The sequence below is a fragment of the Triturus cristatus genome, chromosome 8, assembly GCF_964204655.1.
Source record: "Triturus cristatus chromosome 8, aTriCri1.1, whole genome shotgun sequence".
NCBI classification, from domain to species: Eukaryota; Metazoa; Chordata; class Amphibia; order Caudata; family Salamandridae; genus Triturus; species Triturus cristatus.
The window spans coordinates 470,039,366-470,060,729 of record NC_140591.1 but is presented as its reverse complement, the minus strand read 5'-3'; the positions used below and the strand labels follow the sequence as shown (position 1 = coordinate 470,060,729).

Sequence of the window (21,364 nt, the reverse complement as noted above, 5' to 3'; positions counted from 1 at the left end):
AGCAGATTATCAGAGCCAGGATCTCTGTTGTGTTCACCTCTCTCCTCTCAGCAGAACCAGATAATGGCAAACTTTCCCTCTATTTTTCCACACATATACATGTAAGTTTCAAATCTCAGTGCTTCCCCCTTTTTTTCAAATGTAATCACACATTTCTATTGGTTGAACACCAACCCTTTTCCAAAAGTACCCTGCCCCCAACTTGACTTCTGCCTAGTACCCTTCCCCCAACTTGACTTCTGCCTGCTACCATAGCAACAGCTCATGGAACACTGCTGTGTGGAGTTAGGTCAGAAGTTCGCCACACAATGTTTCAATTCCACAGAGCAAGAGTGCTTGACTTTTCAAACCTAACAGCAAATCCATAGTACTGTTCTTTGGTTACACATTTTTTTGTACCAATACAAAACATGCTTCTATTAATTTACACATACAGCCTAGTTTTTATTCTAGAATGGTATGAAACAGCCAATCAGTTCTTTTTGTTTTGAAAAAAATATGTATGCCTCCATTTCCAAACTGTCTTTCTTTTCATATTGCCATTCTACTGAAAGACACCTCCTGAGTGCATCCAGTTCTCCTTTGAAGATGTTCACAGTGTGGATTGTAGGGCACAGCTATGTCTTCTGGAGTGAAAAGTTTGCAGAGAAAACAGATATGGTGAGAGACCTTGCTTTGCCAAATGTAGACATTAAATGGATTGGTCAGAGAGGGTTAAAGTGGCACCAATTGATGCCATTGGTGAAATCCTTCATGCAAATCCAACACCCTGACCTCATAATAGTGCACTGTGGTGGCAATGACCTAGGCACTTTGACTGGGGTAGGTCTGGAAATGCTTATGAAGGACACCTTTGCACAACTGTTTTCACTTTTCCCTAAAACTGCCTTTGTGTTTTCCAACATATGCCAAAGGCAAAAATGGAACTGGTCAAATCATTTCTGTCCGCAGATTGACAAAGCAAGAAAGCACGTCAACAAATCTGTTTCTGCTTTCCTCCGTGACTATGGTATGGGTGCCATTTACCACAACAACTTGCGTTATGACATGCAAGACATTTATAGAGGAGATGGTGTGCACTTCAATGATGAAGGGAACAGAGTCTTCCTCTTGAACCTTAGACTCTGCATCGGTACTTACTTGTAGGAACCACTAAAAAAATGACTTCATAAACACAACAGCTCTTTTTAGAGCTCCCTAATATCTAAACTCTTAATTCTGCATTTCATTTTTTTTTTTTTTTTTTTTTTTACCGTACGCTTACCGTACGCGTACCCCGTGATTTTTTTAAAAATCAATAAATGTTTTTTTTGTACTTTTCTGTCCTTCTTTGACCCCCTTACAAACGTTAGGGGGTCTGTAACTCTCCTCATTGCCCCCTTTTCTTGTTTTCACTCTTTTTTTTCAGTGTGAAATACACAAAATGGCGGCCGCCGCTTCCTGGTTTCGGCCGATTCGAATGTTTACTAAGATCTAAGAGCCAATCAGAATCGCGCTCGCGCACGCACCGTACGCTTACGGTAAGCGTACGGTAAGCGTACCGTAAGCGGGCTCAGATATATATATTTATTTAAAGGCTATTTTCTCAGAATCTACTGAACAGATTTACACCAAACCTACAAAAGGCACTTCCTTGACCTAGGGACTACCTCTCTGCCAAATTTCGAGTAATTCTGTTCAGCCGTTCGGGCTGTAGCTCGTTCTAAAGGTCCTATGGAAAAATGCATGGGAAAAACGCGTTTTGGGACCCCCCTTTTATCTCAGCCCCCGCTTGACGAATCCCCCCGAGACTTTCAGGGTAGGAGCGGAGCGTAGTGCCCCACCTATTTTGAGAAATTCGCGAGGATTCGTCGACCGGCGCCAAAGTTATTCAAAATAGAATGTTGCGGATTTCCTATGGAAAAGGGGTCCTAACTATAACTACCTACTGGCGACCGCCAGTAGGTAATATATATATATATATATATATATATATATATATATATATATATATATATATATATATATATATATATATATATATATATATATATATATATATATATATATATATATATATGTAATTAGGAAAATAATAAAGCATAAAATCGAAATACAAAATAAAATGTATTGTTTCACGTTGCATAATGGCTGTATTATAAGTTCAAAGCATGAAATTAACTTATACAATTATACATTAAATTAAATATTAAAATTAAATCTGTTAAAAAAAAATACATTTGAAAATACTTCCACTGTTTTGCCCTAAAGTTTCAACAAACACACAACAAATCAACTTAATAACCAATATAATGTTATAAATTATTCAAAAATACGTTTACAGAATTATTTATTAAAGAAAAATCTTAAAGTTAATATAATTAATAGCCACATTATTAAAAATGATTAAATAATTAGCATAGTCAAACCAATAACCAATTAACAAGAAAAAAAGTATTCTTATACCATTCGAAAAATCTGTTAAATAAATAAAACAATTATTTACAATTAAAATTTAAATTATTTCTCACCTTAGTTCTCTACAAACCCAACAACCCACCAAAAGAAGAAATCACAAAAAATTAAAAAAACATAAAAATTACCATCAAATCAGAAAGAAAACAGCACTAAAAATAACTAAGCATACTAAACGTGACAATAATAACAACTAGTAACACCAAAACTAATAAAACTCAACAAAATACTTTAAAAAACATATTATATACAACTACATTGAAAAAACAATATTAAAAAACATAAAAGGTGATACAACATTTTGACTCGCAGCAAGTTTACTGATATTTTGTTCAAATACCTTAGACATTCTGCGTAGACCTGCAACCATGTCCCATAATTATACTTTGTATTGGTTGATAAGTTTTAAAGAACTTTTAAATTTAAACTCAAGAAGGTAGCCTAATAGTATACATATTTTTTGTATAGCTTTTCAATAAAATCAGTCACAGTATGTATCAATATAAGATAATGATAAGTTAAAAACTATTCTAAAAGATAAACCATAGGTTATTCTCTAGCATTTGCTAGATATGTGGAAATACTGTTAAACAATTATGTTCAGCATGCAATAACACCATTTGAATGTCACTAGAAGCTGTAAAGAGTGACATTTTACCAGTTCTTATACATGTTGCTCTAAAAGACAATTGTAAGTATTTTTCCTGAATTCGTAAAAGTTCAGGGCACAAATAAATTACGAGCTCTAAAATCTCATTTGTTTTGTTGTTACCTGAAGTTGTTCAGCTAAACTAAACCAGAATAATTAGTATACATAATTAACTAAATTGAAGTTAATATTTCTTTATATTTGCCTCAAGGTTTAAATACATACCGATCTGCGGAGCTTTGAGAGGGTTTCTGGCCTGAAAGTCAACCCTGATCAGTTGTTGGTCTTCTCGCTGGCTGGGCTGGTGGATAGACCAAGGAAACTGCTCCCGTCACTGGAGTTAATGTTCGAAATGAACAAGTTCTGATATCTGGGCATACAAGTGGCCTACAAGCAGGATAAACAATATGAATATAGCATGGGGAGGGTACTTATGGACCTGGGGGGATTGTTGACATTCTGGAATAAGCTCCCACTCTCCGTAGCTGGCCAAGTGGCTCTTACAATAATAGTTGTCCGTAGGTGTTTGTACCCCTTGCAAAACGCGCTGTGCAAGAGACCGTGGAGCACTTTCAAAAGCCTAGATAGTATTCTCATAGTGCTGGGGTGGGCGGGCAAGTGCAATAGAGTAGGGCTTCAAGTTCTAAATCTAAACCTAGGTGAGTTGGGACTCCCGGACCTCGTGCTCTAATACCTTGAAGGGCAGCTATAACATTGTGCACAAAGGGAAAAAACTGGGAAAGAACACTGCATGCAGGGTCCCGGGACAGAAAACTTATCAGTGAGTTTAATGGGAGGCCCGCAGCTTTACGCATCGAGCCACATGTCTTATGTATCGTTTTGAGGATGTGGGAGTGTGCAATTAGGGTGGTGCTGCGTAAACCCTCTTTCTCCCAGCAGTTGCAGCTCTGGTGCTGGGGTCCTTCATGTACATTGGAAAGCATATGTCCATGGCAAGATGGAGAGAGGGAGGGTGCGAAATGCTGGGAAATCTTTATCCAGGAAACCACTGCATTATCTTTCAGGAGTCTCAGGTGTGCTTTGCTGTTGGTCCAGGGCAGTTGCTCCAATTTGCCAAATTGACAAAAATGGCCAGTAAGATCTGTACAGGATTTCCAGATTTTCCACAAGGGTTGCATACACCTGAGTCAGTTTTGAATATGGGCTGTCCTCAACATCTGTTATCCTGGCTGTATGCTACTTGCTAACAAGATAGGCAAAGAATGGTCTTCCTCAAAGAGTAAAATGTTTATGGCAGTTGTTGAAATAAAATAAAAAAGACTGTGAAGGAAGAGTCCCTATTCAGAGATCCAAGTTGAGCCGTTTGTTTCATTTATACTTATGGCATTCATGATATTGATAAACATAGGCTGTAAATATAGTTGATTTAATTTTTTCATCACTAAGTTGTTTCAGCGTATCTTACGATCAGAAGAAATGATGTACTTTTTCTGTGCTAAATGATTAGCATTATTGTAAAGCAGTTTACCAGCCAGAGATAAATATGTTGAGGATTGTAGTCACCCTCTTTTCTCATAAAGATTTCGAATTTGTCAAAGTCTTGGAAATCTCCTGCAAGAGTCTAAAGTCGATAGTTGAGCTTGCACTGTTTGACATAAATGCTGAGCTAGCAGGACACTCTTGGATAGCGCTACCATTTAATATTCTTATTCCCAAGTTATTAAAAAAGGTATAGATTGTTTTCCTTGTAATTTAAGGATGATTAACATTAATCTGTACTGGGGGAATATTGCAGTGAAGATCAAGCAAACAATTATGTTAACAGTAATTTGCGTTGGTAGCAAGCACATAATCTCCTTTTATTAGTATTTTTAGATGAGAATTAGAGTCAGTGATATGCAAAGGTTTATTTAGAGTGGAGGTAATTATTGTAGTTTTCTAAGTATTGGTGTAAAGTAGACATTTACAATTTTTAGAGGTGTCTCTAGAAAGTGAGCCAATAATGTTTCTACTATGGTTCCTTCCAAATCTATTTAGTTACTTATTAAAGCCACCACTTGGGCGCCCTTTTGAAGTTTGTTGCAGGCAGTTCGAGGTTGGTATTGTTGTTTTAAGTGTAGTTTGAAGTCCACCATGATTCATAAAGGCAGATAATGTTAGACTTATTTGGAGAGTTTCCTAACTCAAAAATTTTTCAATAGCAGCTATGTTCCAAGAATAGATCAACATGTTTTGTCTCTGTGTGGTAGTGCTTGGAATTGTGGGTTTAGGAGCAAGGTTGTTCTCCTCCTTCAGTTGTGTAAGGTTGACCAATGATTATTAAAGTTCAGTTGAGTACTTACTCTTTTTCTATTAAAGACATGGAGTACAAATTTTTGTTGTTGTCATTTTGAAACATTACTTTTAAGTTATCAGTTTCATTCGGCATCAAATTGTCTGGTCCTTTAAACTGGTGTTTTGCTTCTCTAAGATTGTCCTAGGAGGTATGGGTTGAGTGTGTGCTTCCACGTCTTAATAGCAAGATGTATTTTTGAATGGGTATTGATTGAATATATATCCCCCAATCAGCTGGTGTCTGATGCCTAGAGTGGATCTTGTTTAGCCATTCAGAACTAGACTATGCTATACGAATCAGTTTTTTATTTTGTTAATTGCTGCAATAAAGTCTATGCTTAAAAGATCTTGTGTATTGAGATGACTAATTCTGGCTATTGTCCAAGTATTTTCTAGCATTTGCTGACAATTTAAACAATTATTTACACCTTCTGATTGATAGGTCGGTAGAAGGTAGAGCTGAAAAGTTATTTTTACCTAGTTTAAAGTTTGGTGGTTCTAATTGAACAGTCAATGTTGTAAATGGCTTGTATCTTTTTTATTGATAACCTTTACACAGTCATTTGGGTATCAATGAATCTGTTGTTGTATAATGATAAGGATTCAGATTCTAAATTGATGAGTCATCCAAACCTTGAGTAAATTCATGCCTATGAGGCTATAATGTTTACGTAATTTTTTGCTGGATATGGGTATCAGCAGGAGCTGAAGGTCTAGTTGTCTGATTCAGGTCTTTAATCTATGTTAGAGATTTAGCAATATTATTAAGACCTTCGACAACTTTCTTCTTTAGGTTTTCTATAATTGACTGAAAACATAGATGATGAGATTTTACCCCTTCAGATTTGGGAATGGTTCATTCAAAGTTTTCAAAGTGTTTGATGTTGGTGCTATATCATTATTGGGTTTTAGGTACTGTTGTTAGTTTTGTTGCAAGTTGAATTATTGAGTCACTACATTGCGAAGACTGCTCAATTAGTGCTGATCACTGGTGTTTTGCATTGTTTTCATTTGGTTCTTCACCTTTTTTGCTCTTTTGTCTCCTGATGAAAAATAGAAAATGTAGCTATTTTTTCTATTGTTTCTGCATAAATTCTTGTTGATTTTCTTATTTAATTCACTCATTTTCTTCAATCTTTTACTTTTACTTAAGAATGTTGAAAATGGTACTTAACTGGGACTTCGTGGGGGATAAAGTTAGGATCATTGGTTCTCATATCATGGGGAGTTTTGGTTATTATCTTCCCTAGTTCTTCTTCATTGATTTCTAAACTGCCTTGTTGGTTATCAGCTGCTGAACATCATGTATTTTGGTTAACAGCATTCAACTCAAAATCTGGTTTCTAAATATCAGTCAAACGATGCGTTGAATGAGATGTTTACCGTGTTTGCTGCAACGTGAGTATTGAAATAGAGTTTACTTACAGGAGCAGCTGGATGAATATTGTCATCTTGATTTACTGGCAGAAGAAATTTTTCTGCAGATAGATTGACAGGTGTGCTGGTAATTGAGATGGTTGTGGTATTTATTGAGCCATTTTTGATTCTCCTATTAGGTGTCCTATTTTTATTGGAAGCAACCAAATCAAATCAAATACATCAGACATCCTCAGGTTACTTGAAATGTTGTCGATGAATAAGGTAAGCAAATTCTAAAGACAGTTTTATTTGCATGTGTTTTCTAAAATCATACTTAAGTCACAGGCCAATGCAGTAAAAATAGTTGATTGCTTCTTCATATGACCAGCTTTACTTATTAATGCCTCTGATATTTTTGTCACTATAGTGGTGATTGCTCCTATGACTGTTAACACTGTATACTGCAGTGGGGTTTCATCAAAATGTTTATTGGCATTTTCATCTATTTTTCAAAGAAAGGTTACAAATTATTAGCGTGATCTATGGTACTGATGTTTCAGCTCTAGGCTACTTTCAAGAGGGTGAATTACTGGAAATAATATTATCCAGCTCAGTGAAATATACTGGCTTACGCGGGGGGAGCGGCATGCTAAACTGTTGCCAGCCGGCCCAAAGTTGTGGTAGTCGAACAGCCATCTGTGAAGAAGGGGTGGGTCCGGCTGAGCTTAGGTCAGGCCAAGCTAGTCAGTGACTGTGCCAGGAAGGCGAGTAAGGGACATGCCCGCCTATCTTCTGCCAAACGCCTCTGTAAAGTCCACCCAGTGCAATCCCTTTCCCCAGGAGCTGGACAAGTTTGGACGGCAAACCAGGTTAAATGCCAGAGTTCTGGGCATTGCCATTGATGAGATGTTCCAGTTCTTTCTGAAAGATTCAGATTCCAGTTGCAGGAGGCAAACGGGTGGCATACTTCACAAAGCAGGGAGACGATCAGTTGGTTGACGTTTTGTAGGGATTTTCTGGATCGTCATTTGTTGAAAACTTTATGGTTCTGTTTTGGCTAGGATTCTGGCAAAGAAAGAGAAAGGCGATTGGGGACAGCAGGTCTTTTAGGCCTTCACCGGCCCGGATTGGTGTAAAGGGTACTAATGTCATAGGGCAGAGGATGTGTTTGCTGTAATGTTTACTGTAACATGATTTGTTCATGTTCATTTACTCCATTTTTTTACTGCCTTACTTTAGATTCATCCTTGTGTATTATATTTGATGAGTCATGGCCATATTAAGAATTGGACTCTGACACTGACCCAAACGAAGGAGTAATATGATCCGGAGTCATTACGTGAGCGATGGTAGTGATTGTTTTTCCACATGTAGTATGTTAGTCTTGGCTGGGTCTTTCCATTTTGGGATGTGTTTATGGATCTAAGCATTTAATAATTGATTGCTCTTTAAGTTACATGTGTTATTGGTTATTGATCCCACTTTCTGCAATCAGGTCTGCATCCTCACTCTCGGTCGGACAGTTGGCATTACCCTGCTATCTAGTGTGAACACTCCTAGATTATAGGTGATTGTTGGACTTGTCCCGTTCTACAGAGTCATCCCCAGACCTTTTGCATTCACCCTCCTCTTTTCTAAAACCGTTTTTGTTGGCTGTTAAGACTCTGCTCACTTTATCAGTGCAAACCAATGCTAAATGTAACATTTCATTTGCTTGTATGTCCCTAGTAATTTGGTACTGTATGCACCCAGGGCTTGTAAATTAAATGCTATTAATAGGCCTGTAGTGCTAATTATGCCTTCTACGTAAGTAGCCCTTTGAAACATGTTTCAGGCCTGCCAGTACAGCCTGAGTATGCATTTTAAAACTGTTATTTTGACCTGACGAAAAAAACCTTTTGCCAGGCCTAAACCTCCTTTTTTAATACATACACATCCCTGCTCCCGTTCCCAGTGAAAGTCATCAGGAAAGCCATCAACAGCCAACTCGCCACATTCATCGAAGAGCACGACATTCTCAACTCCTCCAAATCCGGCTCAGAAAAAAACACAGTACGGAAACCGCCCTCCTCGCCACAACAGACAACATCCGCACCCTACTGGACAAAGGAGAAACAGTAGCCCTCATCCTCCTCAACCTCTCAGCGGTGTTCAACACAGTCTCTCACCGCACCCTAATATGCAGACTCCTAGACGCAGGGATCCAGGACAAGGCCGTAGAATGGATCCGCTCCGTTCTCTCCGGCAGAACGCAGCGGGTCAGACTCCCTCCTTATCTCTCAGACCCTATACCGACCACCTGCGGAGTCCCTCAGGGGTCCTCCCTCAGCCCTACGCTCTTCAACATATACATGGCTCCCCTCGCACCGATCGTCAGAACCTACAGACTTGTGTCATATGCAGACGACACCCACCTCATCCTCTCCCTATCCAACGAACCCAAACCCGCCAGACACAACTTTCGAGAAGGCATGGAAGCCATCACCAAATGGATGAAAAACAGCTGCCTACAACTAAACACCTGCAAAAACAACAGTTGATGGACAGAATGCTGAACAATGTCATACATTCACCCCAGTACAGAGATCTCGGCCTAAATCCATAGTTTTTTTGCTCACCATGCCGTTCCAGTTTGAACCCAGCCATATGCAAATCAGTCTTAATCTTGTGCCTCATGGGAACTGTCCAGCCCGAGCTGCCAAGCCAGGTCCTCCCTGGACTAGAAACAAGCATCCTAGGACCGGTTTCGGGGTTTCACCCCTCTTCAGCCAGGATAGCTTGATTCCAGTGGCATGGAGAGCACGGGACCCATGTCTCGGCATAGCCTTCCCACTCGGGGTGATAAATGCAAAAACAACAGTTGATGGACAGAATGCAGAACTATGTCATACATTCACCCCAGTACAGAGATCTGGGCCTAAATCCATCGTTTTTTTGCTCACCATTCCATTCCAACTAAACACCAGCAAGACAGAAGTACTCATCATGGCCCCAAACCCCGACGCCTGGAATGACACCTGGTGGCCCCCCGCTCTCGGAAACCCACCCACCCCCATGAACCACGCACGCAACCTGGGACTCATCCTGGACTCCGAGCTCAAAATGGAGCGCCAGATCAACTCAGTCTTGTCCTCCCTCCACCTCCTACGTAAGACTTTCAAATGGATCCCCCTCGAACACAGAAAGACCATCACTCACGCCCTGGTCACCAGCAGACTCGACTACGGCAACGCACTTTACGCGGGAATAAACCGTAACCTCACCCGCAAGCTACAGAACATCCAGAACGCCGCTGCAAGACTGGTCCTGAACCTGCCAAGACACTGCCACATGTCCCAGCACCTGTGCACACTCCACTGGCTACCCATCGAGGCCAGAGTCACCTTCAAGATGCTCACCCACGCACACAAGGCCATACACTACACCGTACCAGCATACCTGAACTGCTGACTCAAATTCCACGCACACCAAAGGACCCTACGATCAGCTCAGCTCTCCTATGCCGGGGTCCCCCGCACCAGAAAGACCAGATCGGGAGGCCGCTCCTTCTCCTTCATCGCGGCCAGAGCCTGGAACACCCTTCTGCTCCACCTCCGACAGACAACATCGCTTCCCATCTTCGCAAGAAACCTCAAAACCTGGTTCTTCGACAGCCCCCTCCTTAATGGACTGGAACCTGCACCCCCCCTACCCTCAGCATCTTGAGACCCTTACATGTGAGCAGTCGCGCTTAACAAACGCCTGATTGATTTATATGTCATTTCTAGGGTAGGCCCTAAATTGCCCACAGGGTAGGGGTGCAGTGCATTAAAAAAATTGGATATAGTTACTTTAAGGTTTCACATGCCCTGGTAGTAGAACACTCCTAACTTCATTTTCACTATTGTTAGGCCTACCTCCCCCATAGGATAACATTGGGTTATTGCTATAATAAGTGATATCTGGCATCACCCAGGAGCAAATAGGAGTGTCCAGTCTGGTCTATAAAGAAATGTAATGAAAAACTGTCTTTAATGGTAAAGCTGGATTTTAGGTCATAATCCTGAAAATGACACTTCAGAAAGTTTTAAGGAACATGGGTCCCTAAACATTAGATAAAGAAGTAATATTCTAGGAACATAAATAATACCCAGGAAATGCCCAATCAACAGCTAAATCTATATTTTATGATTATATCAAGAGTAAAACCTGATTTATAAGAGTGGTTACAACAGCAGAGTGAACTTGAACATGTATCAAAGTAATCCACAGGCAAAAGAACAGATAGCAACATGAAGACTTTACAGAATCAAAGGCACATTTTCATAAAACACAGCACAACTGTACCCGTAAATAAATTGTTCATAATCCAGTGGGACAGAGTGATTAAGTCAATGGCATTTTGATCAACTGAAATTTGGGATCATCATCAGGACAACACATTGTTTGCCTGGATGCATAAATCAATGTAAGAAAAAGAAAATCAAACTAAGTACCTGTAAAAAAAAAAACAGTAAGGGGGAGGTGAAGGACATGAGGCAAGAGAGAAAGAGAGAGAAGAAAAGAGAAAAATAATAATGAATAAAAAGGTTATATCAATCTGAGGAGTAGTGAAAGGTCCATGCAAAAAATAAATGCTCAGACACATGTCCGATCTCACCTAACATGCCTATCAGTGTGATATCTCCGGGTGTGGGGCAGCCACATGCAATACTGCACCATGACCAATCACGTGCGTCCTCTGCATTACTGTGATTCTAGCAATCACCCTGCCGGTGTCGACACATTTAATATGAAGGTTCACAAACTATGGTGATACTCAGGGCGTAAAAAGCAAACCAACCAATGCCGACTTGGTATTGTCCCAAATCTTCCTCGGTAATTTCAACCTTCACTGGTCTAACCCCAATGACCACGCTGTTACTTGCCTTAAATCATTCTTAAGTGATCAAGAGTTGATTCAACATTGTGACCGGCCAACTCATAATAAAGGAGAAATTCTAGATCTCATCATCTCTAAAAGTCAGACCATCACACTGGATACCATTACCCCCTGCAATTGGTCCAACCACCACTGCATCCTGTTTTATATTAACAGGGAGTTGTCTATAAGGATGGCTCATCCATTGAAATCAAAGATCTGGAAAAGGGACCTCAGATCTATCAATTCAGATCAACTGGCAGCCCAATGTAAATCTGCCCTCTCCTCCAAAGCTGACTTGATTGAGGTTCAGTTACTCACTGACTTTTACAACTCTACCATCTCTAACATCATGGATGACATTGCACCACTCCAACAAATAAATGCCTCAACAAAAATATCCAAACCGTTGTTCAATGACAACTTAAACTCGGGTAGTTGAATGATCCTGGAGATCCAAACCCTCCTCGGACCAACTAAAACTCCTTAGAGATGTTAGGAGCTCCTACAACAAATAAATCAAGAGCGCTAAGGCAGATTACTTCAGATACCAACTTGATCAAGCCGTAACCGCCCCAAGAAACTTTTTGAACTGGTTAAACAGCAATCAGTGGTAGCTACAAACCACTCTGATTCTGGAGGCAGCCCACCCTCATGCGACAAACTGGGTGCTTTCTTCTCTGAGAAATCAAGAAACATCAACATTGAACTCGCTTCTAAGAAGGCTGTACTGCCATCCTCTGGGTCCGCACCACCTCCTGACCTATTAGAGAAGCTCAAACCTATCAGCTTGAAGACCAAGAAAAATGCATCATGGGGCACTTTTACTCCCTCCAGTAAAAAAGACATCAACAAGATTCTTCAGAGTATCAACCCATTAAATCACTTCAGTGACCCGTTGCCTCCTTCCATCTTCAAAGAAATCAAGAATGTCCTCATCCTCACCTGGACTAAGATTGTAAATGCTTCATTGTCTCAAGGCACAATCCCAGGCAGCCCAAAAGCAGCTCAGGTATAACATATTTTTTTTAAAACTAATGCAGATAGGGCTGACTTTAACAACTTCCGCCCTATCTCCAAAATCCCCAACCTAGCCAAACTCCTAGAAAAATGCGTCCAATCCCAACTATACACATAGAGAATTTCCATCTCCTAGACCAGCATCAATCTGACTTTCAGAGTGGACATAGCACTGAATCCTGCCTCCTAATCCTCCTTGACCTTTCCTCCGCCTTCGACACGGTCAAGCACGACAACCTGCTATCCATTCAGAAGAACAGGATGGCCTCCTCTGGTCTGGGGTTACAATGGTTCTCGTCCTTCCTCCACCACAGGTCATAAAGAGTCAAGGCAAACTATTCCCTCTCCCAGCCCTCTCCAGTACTCATGGGAGTCCCCCAAGAGTCCACCCTATCTCCTATCCTCTTCAACCTGTTCTTGGAACCATTAGCTAATACACTAAATTCCACAAAAATTCTCTTCCATATGTAGGCGGACGATACGCAACTTTATTTGAAAATCTCCTCCCCGGATATCATCATCTCACTCAACACGACCCTAACGTCTACTCAAAACTGGTTAACCGAGAACCACCTCCTACTCAACACCTCCAATCCAGAATTCCTTCTCATATCTCCTCCGAACCACATCCTCAAGGTAGACCTCTGGTTGAATCACCTTACTGCCTTCAACTGCTCCCCCCCATCATAGACTCAGCCAAATCTCTCGGAATCACACTGGACAAGCATCTGAACATGAAAAATCATATCAGCAAAGTGTGTAAGGGAGCTAATCACTTGATGAGGATATTCAGAAATATCAAACCATTCCTTCCAAAAACTGATTTCAAGCAGGTGATCCAAGCACTTGTGTTGCCAAGACTAGACTATGGCAGCGCTACGCTCTGTGGTCTCCCCAAATATACCTTGGCTCCACTAATGGCATCACTGAACACGGCGACTAGACTGGTTACATGCACCAAAAGAAATGCACACATATCCCCATTACTAGAATCCCTGAAATGGTTGCTCTACGAAGCTCATATTCAACTAAAGATTGCTTGTCTGGCGCACAAAGTCCTCCACCTCAAAACCACCAGTTATCTAGCGCAAAAGTTTGAATTATCTGGTGGTGGTAGACCCTCAAGAAGTGCTAACACTTTCCTCTTGAAACCACACATCTTTAGCAAAAAGAGAACCTGCCACCGAGCCTTCTCTGGCGCTGCCCCGAAGATCTGGAACTCTCTTCCACCGGAAGTACGCAGAATCTCCTCCACGGTTGCTTTCAAATTGAAAGACAAAAGATTACTTATGAACAAGTTCTTACCTGAAATGGGTTAGGATCATCTGCTCTAAGTCACAGAGCCTACAACCGTTAGACCTTCATTGGATGCTTCTCTCATTTACCTCGTCATTTGACCCCCTCCTAGCCTGCTATGTACCAGTTATTGTATTATTTGCCTTTGAACCCTTTGTCCTTACTGCCATCCTTTTGTGAAGCGCTCTGATATCCTTCGGGATCTTGTTCGCGCTATATAAACTTTATAAATGAATTAATTAATAAATAAACCATGTGGATCAAGAATAAACAACTAGATTGTAATGCCAAACTGGCGTAGCACTCCTTCCAAGTATGATCCTCTTTAATGGTAATGTAATGGGGAATCTGGAGAAAGAATTGTCGGAAATTTACGACTAAGTAAAACCGCCATAAAGGTCAGGCATCCTAGAAGAAAATAAATCTACATACCTATGACCATTGTATGTAAAGTAGACTAAATGGCAAGAAGAATTACCAGACCCCAAAATCGTGGCCTGGTGCAACCCAGTATATCCGAAATAGCTTGGTAAATGAGGTCCGGTGGCTCTCTATAGAAAGTTGAACAATGCGTCAAAATAAATTAAATATGTCTGTGTAATTCAAGTTAGAAGATATACCATAAAAAGAAAACACACTACTCAACTGAAGGCCTACACTTATTTATTACTTTTATTTATTATTATTTTGAAAGTTTTTTTTTTATAGCGTGAACATGACCTTTGCGGGTATAAGAGCGCTTTACAAACTCACAGAGAGCAGAGCAATAATAACCATGATAACATATTCGAGCAGAAATACAAGATAAGTTAGTGCCAAAGGGTAAGATTTACAATGTGCAGAGAGCAGCTGAGATAAATTAGTAGAAAAGCAAAAATATCAGAGTCAGGAAAACTGCTTGATCAGGCAATGTCGAGGGTAAAGTCAGAACTGATAAGTCAAAAACCCTAAAGTAGCAGGTTGGAAGTAGGCGTGAGTGTGATTGAAGAATCGGGATGGATATCTTAGGAGCTAGGGAAGAAATGTGTTCATAAGCAGTACATTTACTTTTTTTTAAGGACACGGTTTAAGGACTCATTCTGACTTCAGGGGGCAAAGAGTTCCATATTTTCGGGGTAATCCCAGAGAAGGTTTGAATGTAAGCATTCAGAAATATCAAGCTTCTGAGCAAGATACCAAGGGGCTTTGAAGAGGAGGGCTTTATGTGTCATGCAGGCAATTTTTTGCTGGATTCTTGCTTTGTAAGCAAGCCAGTTAGGGGATTTCAGATCGGGGTGATTTGGTTGTTTCTTTTTGAGCCGGCGATGAGCCTTGCTGCAAAGTGGAGCGAGGCCCCTAGAGGAGCCAGTTTGGATATGGGCAATCCAGAGAGGGTTGCAGTTCCATAGTCTAACCTTGGAATCACTGGGGCTTGCACTGCATGTTTGAAGTTGTTGGGGGAGGAAGGATTTTAATATTCTTAGAATGTTCCTTTGGTGATTAGCTTCTTTGGTGGAGGCACTGATGTGCTTATGCATTTTGAGGTTCTTGTTGAGGGTTAAATATGTATACAGAGTAAATTCATTAACAAAACTAATACTTAAAGAAAAATACCAAACATAATTCAAAAAAGCAATTTTGGTGTTCAGAGGACTGTACAGCAGATGTATGTTTATATACAGTAATCTCAGTACCTAGCTTCCGCATAATAGTTGCATGTAGTGCCTTTCACTGTACAGAAACAGTTGAGGCAGCTCTCGCATATATCTAGCTGATTTCCGATATTGTAATAGTTTCCATCAACAACGTAACAACTACACTGATGTGTATAGCTCCTTGCTGTTCTCTTCAATTTACGTTTTGTCTGTGGGACAGTTAGGGTAGCAGCCTTCTAAGCCTGGTAAATTGTGGAAGCCCTGTCCACTAGGGTTGTGGCATGTCTCTCATGCATGGGGCTCCACAAGGCTTTTAGTGCCAGTCACACCCTTCATATCTTTGGTTGTAGTAATCACAAAATAGAGGCCACAGTTCAGGTGTTCTTCAGTGAATACAAGCCTTATTGCAGCCCTCAGCATAAGCAGCAACCACAGTGCAGAAGCAGTCACAGTCTCTACCAGTGTTGCAGGTACATGTGGGACTTGCACAGGCATCATAATAATGAATTGCGTCCACCTGAGAGGGAATGGCAGCAAACACATCACTGATAATGATTCCACAGCCTTTCAGGGCTGCAGGATCCGGCTTAGGGTTGATGAGGCATGTATCTGGGACATTGTTTGCATCTGGGCAGTTTGGAGAAATCTTCTAGCTGTTTCTGAATACCAATGCAGTTCCCCCAGTGACCTGGCTCATGGTGCTGAAGCCATTGTTTTTGTCATCAGCATAGTTCACACAGAGACCACAAACTTTGTCCTTGTAATCACTGGTCAGTTTGATGGTAATTCTGGTTTTCTTGTCTCAAAAAAGAATCAACCCAGTGCCAACGTCAATCACCAGAAAGATGACATGCTCTCATGCATTGTATGGTACCTGTTCAATTTTACACACAGCCACTTTGCAGTGGTTTCCACTTCAAATCAGGAGGCAGCTCCCAACATATACTTTAATGGATTTAGAGCAGGTGGTCCCAAGAGTGCCACAGGGAACATTTTCAGTAATCACTCGAAAAATTCCAATGGAGTCACAAAAGTCCTGAGCCAATTTATTACCATTATAAACATAATGCCTGTTGTCAAAAGTGATGTAGTGCCCTTCTCTGTACAGGACACATGTTCCTAGTACTTCTTTTTGTGTGCAGTTCCACTTTCCTCTACTACATTTGCAAGTGTTGCAGCCTACAGTGATGCTTTCCCCTCTTTGGTAAGAAATTCAGTTTCTAGTACATGTACACTCAAGTTCCTTTATGCTATCTCCTTGATCATTCATCACCAGATCTGCAGGTTACATGCACCCAGAGATGCAATGCACGCTGTCACACATCACATCCAAGTTATGGCATTTGTTATGACATTCGATCCTGGTATGCCTTCAGGAGCACTGGAACAGTTGAAGTAGAACTTGGGTGCTGTGCAATCTGGTGGACGTTTCTCATTGAAGTGAATCTTCCCCATACCTATAATAGTAAATATTAAACATTAATGAAAACATCCCCAGAAAACCAGGTCATAACCCAATGCGACAAAGTAATAAAAAATGTGCAGGGGGTCAGGGCCAGTTAGCTCTATAAGACGGATTAAAGATAAATGACAACCAAGTGCGTAAAAATCAGGTTTCACTCTAGATACAATAATAACATTTTGTTTTAGCTGTTGGTTGGATTTTTCCTGGGCATTATTTATGTTCCCAGAAAATCACTTCTTTATCTAATGTTTAGGGAGCCATGTTCCTTAAAACACATGCTACCTTTGGTCCTCAGATCTTTGGGTCTCCCTTGTGTTTGTGCAACTACTTTTATAAAATTGGCATTTTCTTCTCTTAATCATTAGTGCCTTAAAACTGTATCCTGATTTTTGTTGGTTTGGCCTCAAATTGTTTTATTACATATTACTCTATTTGTCTAAAATGGTGTGGGATTGTTCTTGTGTTATATTTCCACTTCATTGATGTTTGTAGTGCTGCATAAATTCTTTACACATTGTCTCTAAGTTAAGCCTGACTGTTGTTGTGCCAACTTACCAGAGGGTTAAGCATAGGCTAATTTGGGGTTTGCTTGTGTTTCATCCTGAGAAGATTTGTGGTTGCTGCTTGAGATGGGTTTGACCACCCTCAACCAGTGACCCAGTTTCCAACAGTAATGAATAATGTCAAACAACAGAGTAGTCTTGGCCACTTTTTACACCTATTTTTAAACGTCTTTAACGGTTTAATAGTTACGACTTCAGTGTGACACAGTTAATTAGAAAATTTGCTAGCCCACTTAGTTCACTTGGTTCACTAAAGTAGAATGTTAATTCCATCCAGTACAACTTAATTAACCACCTTGTTAGAGAATGGACGGTCAATTGAATAGAATAAGTCAATGACTAGGTAAATGGTTCTAAGGGTCGGTGTATCAACAGGCATATATTAAGTTCTGTTTATCAAGCTGTATACTGAAATATGGTCTCAATGTCCATAAGTTTGAATTTGACTCACCTTACCTCGTTGCACTATGCTGCCTTCTTAACCCCGTTATGTCATGGTTGTTCTACACAAGTAACACATGGGTAATACACTCATATAAATGCATGGCACCAAAAGTAAGGCATCGATTGTGGTGTCCGAATTGATCCTATACTGAAGACCCCAAAATGAGCTACAATAGAGTCCTCAATGGAGACCCGAAGAACTAGTGTTCAGGCAGACAGAGAGCGACGTGCTGCATGCCCCTCCCTCCTCGTCACCACGACAAGGGGGTACAGTTGAACGACCTGTGTACCGAACACTTCTTGGGATGAGTCAAATAGGGACAAAACTTGGCAGGACAGGATGCACCTGACTTTCCTGTCTCTATACCTGTGTGCCTCCTGAGAGCCTCATGTGAGACTCCCAGCTCCTTGTTCCTTGCTCCTTACTCCTTGCTCTGTCTCATTTGTTTCTTGTGAAATGACAGCAGGACACAGCATCTAACGACTGAGGTTCTGGAAGAACTGGATGAAGCAAGATGAGCGAGAGGTAGTGAGATGCCTAGCGATTTCTGATACAAGGGAAGGTATGAGCACAGCCCAACCAAACCAGACAAGCATTACAGAACTTGAAGACTACAGAAGAACCTAGTGATAATTGACCAATCTATATTGCCTTTTCTCTTTTTGCATCACCACCAGATATTTGTGTTCTTCCCATAATAGTTGAGTACCTTTGGGAATTAGACACAATGCATTCAACTCTCTTGTTCCAATTTTAAACATTATTACCTATAACAGAGTATGTGTATACAGAGGATAAGCATGCCTTGAATAGCACATTTTTAAATAAGGTAGAGCCTGTATAGAAGAACCAAAACTTTAACCCGAGTTTGGCTCCTTGAAGTCACCATGGGTTGCTCGATGAGACATATCAATCAAAGAAGAATAAATTGAGATAAAACAAAACTTAGTAAACCAGTCATCTGGCTTTGTGACACATTCTGATCTCAATTTGCTAAAGGAAAACAGTATTTTACCTACATTAGGAAAAACATAAATGTTATCGTTGTGGGGCATAATGAACAAAGGATTTGAACCTGATGATACAAGGACATTTTGAATGTTGGTGAATTAGGGTTGCTCTGGGATTGTTACCTCATTAACTTGTGCTGTACCTGAAGATGTTTCGGGTCTCCACTTAGTGAATTTGTATGGTCACTCAAGTGGGTACACATTTGACATACGCTATACGGTTGATTATAGTGTTATTGATTATGTTACTTACCAGAACATGAAAGATGTATTATTGTTCATGCATTTAAGTAAAGCAATTTTGGTTTTATTGAGCATTGGAATGTCCCGAACACACTTAAAAACATTCAGGCCTAATTGAATGTAAAAGAAGGGCTTGGAGTTATTTAGTAAGGGAACCCTCCAGTGCCCTGGAGTTATATTCTTTGGAAGAGGATTATGTTTTTCCCTATAAGGATTAGCTTTCAGCCTGTGGATAAGATTTGAGGATAGAGGGGCCCGATTCACAGAATTAACTTAAAACTAAATCCTAAACTTACTACTTTGTGGTATTCACAGAATGCACTTACTACTTTTGGTATTCACAGACTGCACTTACTACTTTTTGTATTCACAGAATGGATTTACGACTACTAACTCTACGTCCACACTCGGGCCGGAAATTCCGGCCCGGAGGCAGAGCTTCCGGCCCGGAGGCGGGGCTTCCGGGCCGGAGGCGGAGCTTCCGGCCTGGAGGTGGGGATTCTGGCCGGTGGCGGAGATTTAGCCATGGCCGAAATCTCCGGCCCGGAAGCCCCGCCTCCGGGCCAGAAGCTCCGCCTCCGGGCCAGAAGCTCCGCCTCCGGGCCGGAATTTCGGGCCCGAGTGCGGACGTAAAGTTAGTAGTCGTAAATCCATTCTGTGAGTACCAAAAGTAGTAAGTGCAGTCTGTGAATACCAAAAGTAGTAAGTGCATTCTGTGAATACCACAAAGTAGTAAGTTTAGGATTTAGTCTTAAGTTAATTCTGTGAATCGGGCCCGAGGTGTTTACATTTTTGTTAGAGATTCAAACTTTGTATTCTATTCCCAACTGGCTTCTCTGATCGCTGGAAATGAAAGTAAATGTATATATACTGCAAACTGTAAATTTACTCGCTGTAATATTTTAATGGATAGCCCTATGTTTTTATCTTTGTAGTTGTAATTTTTAAAATCTTTATTAAATAAGATATCGTCTTGTTTTTCTGCTATGAAGCTTTTAGTGGAAATCACTTTCTGGATGTGGCTGGCAGCCTTGGAATCTTTTAATCGGAATGCCAAAATTCACATAATTTCCTTTCGTACAGTTGCAAAAACATTCAAGAAAACTTTGCAAAATTATGCGAAACACAGGTCCATTATTTAGAGCTATGTTTTAGGCCAAAATTCATCCTCATGTCTACATTTTACGTGAGGACCCATTTTGCTCATTGAACAAAAAAAGTGCGAGAAACAATGCCTGGAGGAACAGCTGGTCTTGTTCTAGTCATTTGCATTGTTCCCGAGTGTTCAGTGCAAACGTTTGCCGGGAACAGTGTGTAATTATGCAACATGGTGTCATTTCAGGAATTGCACATACTGTAGGATGGATTAAGCCACGCCCTATTTACAACACTAAGTTAGCATAACCAGGCTAATTATTAGCAAGCCAGCTTGTCGTTTCTGCTGCGCTGCACACGACACTGTTGTTATGTGTTATTCATTTTAGAAATGCTGACTCGACTTTGCCTTACAGGATAACAAACTGTTGTTTCACATTTTTAACAGTGAAATGTGCCCTTGGTCTGTACATCATGTAAACAACGAGTCTGGGTCACTAGAAGGTACAGAGTGTTGTGATTAGATTGATCGTACCACTTTTTAGACATATCATACATGCAGCTGCCAATATCTGAAGGACAAGCGTCTTTAATATTGCAGAACAGTTTGGTTTTACATTCATTCGAACAGAAGAGCTGATGCATGAGAGAGCTAGCTGATCCTTTGATGTGATTCTACTAAGCTGATTTATACGGTATGGGGTCCCCCTGTTAGCCTAAGAGACCTTCTATTAGTCTAATAATAATGTATTAGATTCTAGAGAAAGGAGTGTGGCTGTATACCACTGTCATTATTAGTATGATTGCTCCTTTCATTTTATATGGTATTGTAACAATGTTTATGGTTCTGATCTGTATCATTTGTCTGCTAGTGTTAGCCAAAGTACTGCATCTTAGGACGCGAGGTTTATAAAATAAACTCTTTTAACTTTACCG

At 40.5% G+C, this 21,364-nt stretch overlaps 1 pseudogene; it reads right to left on the bottom strand.

Moving 5' to 3' along the window:
• LOC146802357 (mucin-2-like) overlaps positions 1–21,364 on the bottom strand; it is a 127,811-nt pseudogene that overhangs the window by 88,264 nt on the left and 18,183 nt on the right.